Genomic DNA, 7,075 nt, shown 5'->3' on the forward strand with positions numbered 1-7,075 from the left:
ACCGCATAAATAGCATACGGGAGACTGTGTCAGCTGGTCAAAGAGTCAAAAGAAAGATAGCGTACATCAGGTGAGAGATTCAGTGTATAGGTGCTTATATGCCAATGCCAGAAGCATCCAAGTCAAGATGGGTGAGCTGGAGTGCTTGGCTGCTAACACAGAAATAGATATAGTGGGCATAACATAAACATGGTGGAACAGTGAGAACCAGTGGGACACTGTTATCCCTGGGTATAAAAACTATAGGAAGGATGGGGAGGTGGAGGTGGAGGAGCACTGTATGTTAAAGAAGGCATAAAATCTAAAAAGGTAGAAAATCTAGGTGGACTGGAGTGCTCCACAGAAACCCTGTGGGTGACAATACAAGGCCTGAAAGGAAATCTGCTTTTGAGGATGTGCTATCGATCAAAACGATGATAGTGACTGGGAGTTGCAGCAGGAAATTAGAGAGGCATCAAGGAGAAGCAAGGTAGTAATAATGGGTGACTTCAATTACCGACACATAGATTGGGTAAATTCATAGTCAGATAATGAGAGAGAGGTCAAAATTCTAGATATGCTGAATGACTGTGCCCTAGAAAGGAACCAACCAGAGAGAAGGCAACCTTGGACTTAATCCTGAGTGGCACCGAGGACCTGGTGCATAATGTCAGTGTGATCGACTCATAGGGAACAGTGATCATAGTGTGATCAAATTCAGCATACCTACGGGCGGGGAATCACCAAGGAAGTCTAATACAGACATTTTAAATTTCAGAAGAGGAAAGTTCTCCAAAATAAGTATATGGTGGAAAGAAAAATCAGAGTCAGTTCACTCCAGAGAGCATGGAGTTTACTCAAAACCAGAATACTAGAAGCCCAGTTAGATTGTATACCCAAAAGGAGGAAAGGTACCACTAAGTCCAGGAGGATGCCAGCATGGCTAACTGGTATCGTCAATGAAGCCATAAAAGGGAAGAAGACTTTGGAAGGCCTGTCCAAATGAAGAGAACAGAAAGGAACACAAACTCTGGCAAAAGAAATGAAGCTGACAATAAGAGAGGCAAAAAGAGAGTTTGAGGAGCATTTAGCTAAATGATTCAAGGGGAATAACAAAAACTTCTTTAAATACATCAGAAGCATGAAACCTGCCAGGGAGGCGGTTGGACCGTTAGACAATGAGGGAGTGAAAGGGATTATTAAGGAGGATATGGAGGTTGCAGAGAAGCTAAATGAGTTCTTTGCATCCATCTTCACAGCAGAGGATACTGAGCATATACCTGTTCCTGAACCAGGCTTTTCGAGGATGGTGGCTAAAGAACTGAGTCAGATAGAAGTGACGAGAAATGATGTTCTAAACTGTCTGGAAAAACTAAACTAACAAATCACCAAGGCCGGATGGCATCCATCCAAGAGTCCTCAAGGAACTCAAATGTGAAATTGTTGATCTCCTTGCTAAAATATATAACTTATCGCTGCAATCAGGTTCTGTACCGGAGGACTGGAGAGTAGCAAATGTAACAACGATTTTCAAGAAGGGATCCAGGGGTGATCCAGGAAAATACCGGCCGGTTAGCTTAACATCCGTTCCAGGCAAATTGATGGAAAGCATCCTCAAGGATAGAATTGTAAAGCACCTAGAAGAACAGGCCCTGCTGGGAGTGAACCAGCATAGCTTCCGCAAAGGTAAATCTTGCCTCACGAATGTTTTGGAGTTCTTTGAGAGTGTCAACAAGTGTGTGGATCAAGGTGATCCGGTTGACATAGTATACCTGGACTTCCAAAAAGCTTTTGACAAAGTTCCTCATCAAAGACTCCTGAGAAAACTTAGCGGTCATGGGGTAAGGGGACAAGTACATGTGTGGATTGCTAACTGGTTGAAAGACAGGAAACAGAGGGTAGGTATAAATGGAGAGTTTTCACAATGGAGGGAAGTAAGAAGTGGGATCCTCTAGGGATCTGTACTGGGACCGCTGCTTTTTAATTTATTCATCAATGATCTAGAAGCAGGGGTAAGCAGCAAGGTGGCCAAGTTTGCAGATGATACCAAACTCTTTTGGGTAGTGAAATCCATAACTGATTGTGAAGAGCTCCAAAAGGATCTGTCCAAACTGGGGGAGTGGGCGACAAAGTGGCAAATGCGGTTCAATGTTGGCAAATGTAAAGTGATGCACATTGGAATGAAAAATAGGGGTGTGCAGGGAACTGCGGAATGGCACTGGGGTGGGGCGTTCCTTTAAGAGCGGGGGAAGAGTTTACTTACCCCTCCCGCTGCTTTCCCCCTCCTGCCGCTTTCCCCCTCCGGCTCCCGTAGTTTTGTTAGTTTTTGCTGGAAAAGGCTTCAATAAGCCTTTTGCGTGCGCACGCACGCGCACAAATCACAGCCCAGCCTGCAGCAGCCCACCACCAGCACCGAGCAGCCAGAGAGACACAGCTGCCCACGCACGCCCAGGCTTCTTCTCCCTTCCTTCGGACTCCTCAGCCTCTCGTGCCCACTTTCTCTCCCCCACCGTGGCTGAGGCGATGGCGACGGGAAACACAGCAGGGCTTCCCTCCCAGGAGCGCCCCGATGACGAGGTGGCTTCTCCCGAGGCGATTCCTCCACTTCCGCCCAGAGATCCAGCGCTACTCCCGGCAACTGGTGCTGCTGGAGCTGGGCGTGCGCGGGCCGGCAGCTGTGTCTCTCCGGCTGCTCGGTGCTGGTGGTGGGCTGCGACGTGTGTGTGCACGCAAAAGGCTTATTTTGCCTTTTCCAGCCAGACGAGGGAAGGGGCAGCAGGGAAGTATCCTGCCGCCCAATACTAACAAAACTACGGGCGCCAGAGGGGGAAAGCGGTGGGAGGGATAAGTAAATCCTCCCCCTGCTTTTAAAGGAACCTCCCCACCCCGAATCACCTGAACCGAACCGCCCATGTCTGGGCCTGTAGAATGGTCTCCGGACCAGTCTGGGCACATCACTAATGAAAAACCTGGATGAAAACCCCAAACTTCAAGTATATGCTGATGGGATCTGAGCTGTCAGTGACTGACCAGGAGAGGGATCTTGAGGTCGTGGTGGACAGCTCGTTGAAAGTGTCGACTCAATGTGCGACAGCTGTGAAAAAGACCAATTCCATGCTAGGGATCATTAGGAAGGGTATTGAAAATAAAACTGCTAATATTATAATGCCCTTATACAAAACTATGGTGCAGCCACACCTGGAGTACTGCGTACAATTCTGGTCACCACATCTAAAAAATGACATTGTAGAACTGGAAAAGGTGAAGAAGAGGGCAACCAAGATGATCAGGGTCCTAGAGCACCTTTCTTATGAGGCTAGGCTACAACACCTGGGGCTATTTAGTTTAGAAAAAAGACGGCTGCGGGGAAACGTGATAGAGGTCTATAAAATCATGCATGGTGTGGAGAAAGTGGAGAGAGAGAAATTCTTCTCCCTTTCCCATAACACTAGAACCAGGGGTCATCCCATGAAATTGATTGCCAGGAAATCTAGGACCAACAAACTAAAGTACTTTTTCACACAACACATAATCAACTTGTGGAATTCTCTGCCACGAGATGTGGTGACAGACAACAACCTGGATGGCTTTAAGAGGGGTTTGGATCACTTCATGGAGGAGGAGTCTATCATTGGCTACTAGTTGGAGGCTATAGGCTACCTCCAGCCTCAAAGGCAGGATGCCTCTGAGTACCAGTTGCAGGGGAGAAACAGCAGGAGAGAGGGCATGCTCTCAATTCCTGCCTGTTGGCTTCCAGCGGCATCAGGTGGGCCACTGTGTGAAACAGGATGCTGGACTAGATGGGCCTTGGGCCTGATCCAGCAGGGCTGTACTTATGTTCTTAATGCCCAAGCAAGAGCCTAAATGCCAAATTTTATATAGATAGATGGAGATAGAGCGATAATGATACCGTTGTGTCAAGGCTGTCTTTGGTGCCTTGTCTCATCCCATTTGCAATGAAAAACTTAAGGAACAAAGATTTCTTTCAGTGTTTCCAGACTCCTTATTTATTATGTAGCAAATGTGGACAACTACCACTCTTACAAGGCTGTTTTGTGAGGGTAAGGACAGTAGAGGTGCCTTTTAATTATCTTTGTTTTGAACAATGTACCTTTTTAAAATACACACACACACACACACAAACTCTGTATATAACGACAGAAATAAATATCAGTACATAATAAGTGCAGTTGCTCACTGAGAATCATTGCACGGTTCCTTTGATGCCAAGCTCCCTCTGCTGGCTAGAGCTGCTACTTCAGTCACCGTGTCGGAAAATGGTACCTTATAACTTCACAGCATAGTATATAAGTCAACTGAGGTGCTCAGTACCATCCGGGTGAATGAATCCTCATTGAGATTTTTTTTTTAACAAGGTCTACACCCTCTAAAAATGGGAAATAGGTGATAGCATTGCATTACTTTCAACTTTCAATGCGTTATTGTGCTTTTATTGTCCTGACTATCAGGCTTGCAACAGCTAAATGTGCAAAGGTATTTTAAAAGCTTTTAAAAGTTTTAAAAACACAAACTTTTATACAAATTATACATTATAATATATATAATTTATAAAATAATACATATGCATTATACAAATTTATTGATGTCAGAGAAAAAGAAATGAAAATTGGCAGGAATATCTTCCAAAGATTACAGAAAGAGTACAACAATTTGTTCATTCTTACCCTAACACATTCCTCTATACAAAAAAGACTGCAATTTTACCCGAATTGTATGCAGTAGGGAGAAAGAAGGGGTGATAACAGACAGAAATGTATAACTTCAACAATGCTGTCACCTATTTTCCATCACTAGGAGGGTAGATGTTGTCAACAATCATGGTGAGCATTTGTCCCTAAAATGGTACCAATGGCTAAAATTTATGGACTGGGCTCATAGACTAAGTGATAGCAACCAGCCAAACTGAAGTTGCCATTGTGCACAGTCCTATGCATAGACAACTCCAGCTGGCCTCTGATGTATCACCTAGGGGAAGAGACTTCGAGAGACTTGTAGTTAATCAATATCAAGGTTTTTAAAAGATACAAGGTGATTGGCAGAGTATAATTTCTTCTCTTGATCTCTGGGTATGTATGATTGGCCAAAGTTTTCTTGCTGAATCCACAAAACAGAAGGCAGAAGGTAAGAACTTAGTGATCCAGCATTTTATTTGTTGTAGTAGAAATTTTTCCATAAATATTCATTGTAAGAATGGGGGGAATTACCCTTCAGCCATACAGACTATGTGAGTATGAAAATGGTTTGCATGTGCAGCAAAGTTAAGCAGGGCATCTTCTTCCCAAATTCTGAATTAAAGGTACAAAATGATGAGAATGCAACACCTGGGTGGCACTCAGATTAGACACATGCAAATTGTCTACCGTTGGCCCAGTCATCATTTGATTTGAAATTAGTCTTTAAAAAAAAACAGAATAGTACTTGGCCATCCAGAAATTAATTTGGATTTCCATGATTAATGCCAGATTGGACCTCTTGTAGGGATGTGCAAAACAACCCAAGTTCAGAACATTTTCACTCGAAATGGGCCATTGCAAGTGTTCCATTCCGAAATGCCCTCATTTGAAGGGCATTCCATTACAGAATGGAACTCTTACAATGGCCCATTTTGTGTGAGAACATTCTGAGCTTGGAACATTCTGCACCTGCATATTCCAGTGTGGAAATAGGAAAAGACTTAGAAGTACACAATCTAGCGCTTCTACAGTCAATTGAAAGCCATCTTTTGTGGAGGCAAGAGCCCAGGGCTGCTAAAGGCACCCTCCTATATTATCCTGCTTTTTGCCTGGCATTGGATTTACCTTCAAATGGTGGTGTCGCAAGCCTCCAACACAAAAGTTCCATTGATACGTATATCTAGTTTTCCTGTTCTCTGGCTCCCAACGCATGACTGATTGTGACATTTGGCACATATTGAGGCTTATGCTGAATGCACACCCAAACATGAACAGATCCTTCTCCTCCCTGCTATTGGCATATAGGAAAGGAAGGGCCTAGTTCATTTCAGGAGCAGCACAACAGGCATGGAGGTCTCAAGGCCCCAGTATGCACCCAATGATTATTATCAGGGACTAGAAATCCTTGGAAGCCCCAGGAAGTGTGAAACATCCAGGAATTTCAACTGGACACCCCCTAAAACCCCAGATGCCCCAAATCTGACAAAGAGATGCAGTTATCCATGACTTCCAGTTTATCCACTACGTCCAGTACTCCAGTTATCCACTACGTCCAGTACTCCTGGAAAGGGTAAGGATAAGGAGGCTCTTCCAGTCAGTGTGGCGTAGTGGTTAAAGTGTTGGACTAGGACTGGGGAAACCTGAATTCAAATCCCCATTTAGCCATGAAACTTACTGGGTGACTCTGGGCCAGTCACGTATCTCTCAGCCTAACCTACATTACAGGGTTGTTGTAAGGATAAACATAACCATGTACTCTGCTCTGGCCTCCTTGGAGGAAGAGTGGGATATAAATGAAAATGTAAATAAAATAAAAATGAGCCCTAAAGAAATAAGAAAGATTGGAATGAGAAAATTGAATTACGGAGGAAGTGTGTGAGCACAAAGAGAAAACATGGGAAATAGGTGAATTGATATGAGTTGGAGGGAAGAGGCTTGAAAGTCTAGCACCTCAATCCTGTGGATTGGTCTATGCCTACGCCTGCCCCTGCGTCTGCAGGTTCTTTAGGGGTAGGAGATTTGGCCCTTTCTCCAACAGTCTTGTGAATTGCAGCCCATTTATAAAATGTTAAGGGAGCCACTGAGGGAGTTGCCTCTTATTTGAAGCCTGCTCTGGCTCCCAGTTTATGGTCATGGCTGATACCCTGCTTAACAAAGCACATGTAAGGAGGCTCTGCAGGGATGCACAACTCCCCTAGTCCTCCTATGCTTATGCTGTTGCATCAGAAGGCTAAGACTTCCAAGCACTGCAGAAACACTCTGCAAGATAGGAAACATGCAATAGGCCTGTTCACACAATCATTAAAATCATTGTAGGAGGCATTCTACCCTGGTTTGCATGGTGGTGTGAACTCACAAAAATCTCTCCAACCCAGGTTGCTCAAAGCAGGGTAACCCAGCTT

The sequence above is a fragment of the Hemicordylus capensis genome, chromosome 2, assembly GCF_027244095.1.
Source record: "Hemicordylus capensis ecotype Gifberg chromosome 2, rHemCap1.1.pri, whole genome shotgun sequence".
Taxonomy (NCBI): domain Eukaryota; kingdom Metazoa; phylum Chordata; class Lepidosauria; order Squamata; family Cordylidae; genus Hemicordylus; species Hemicordylus capensis.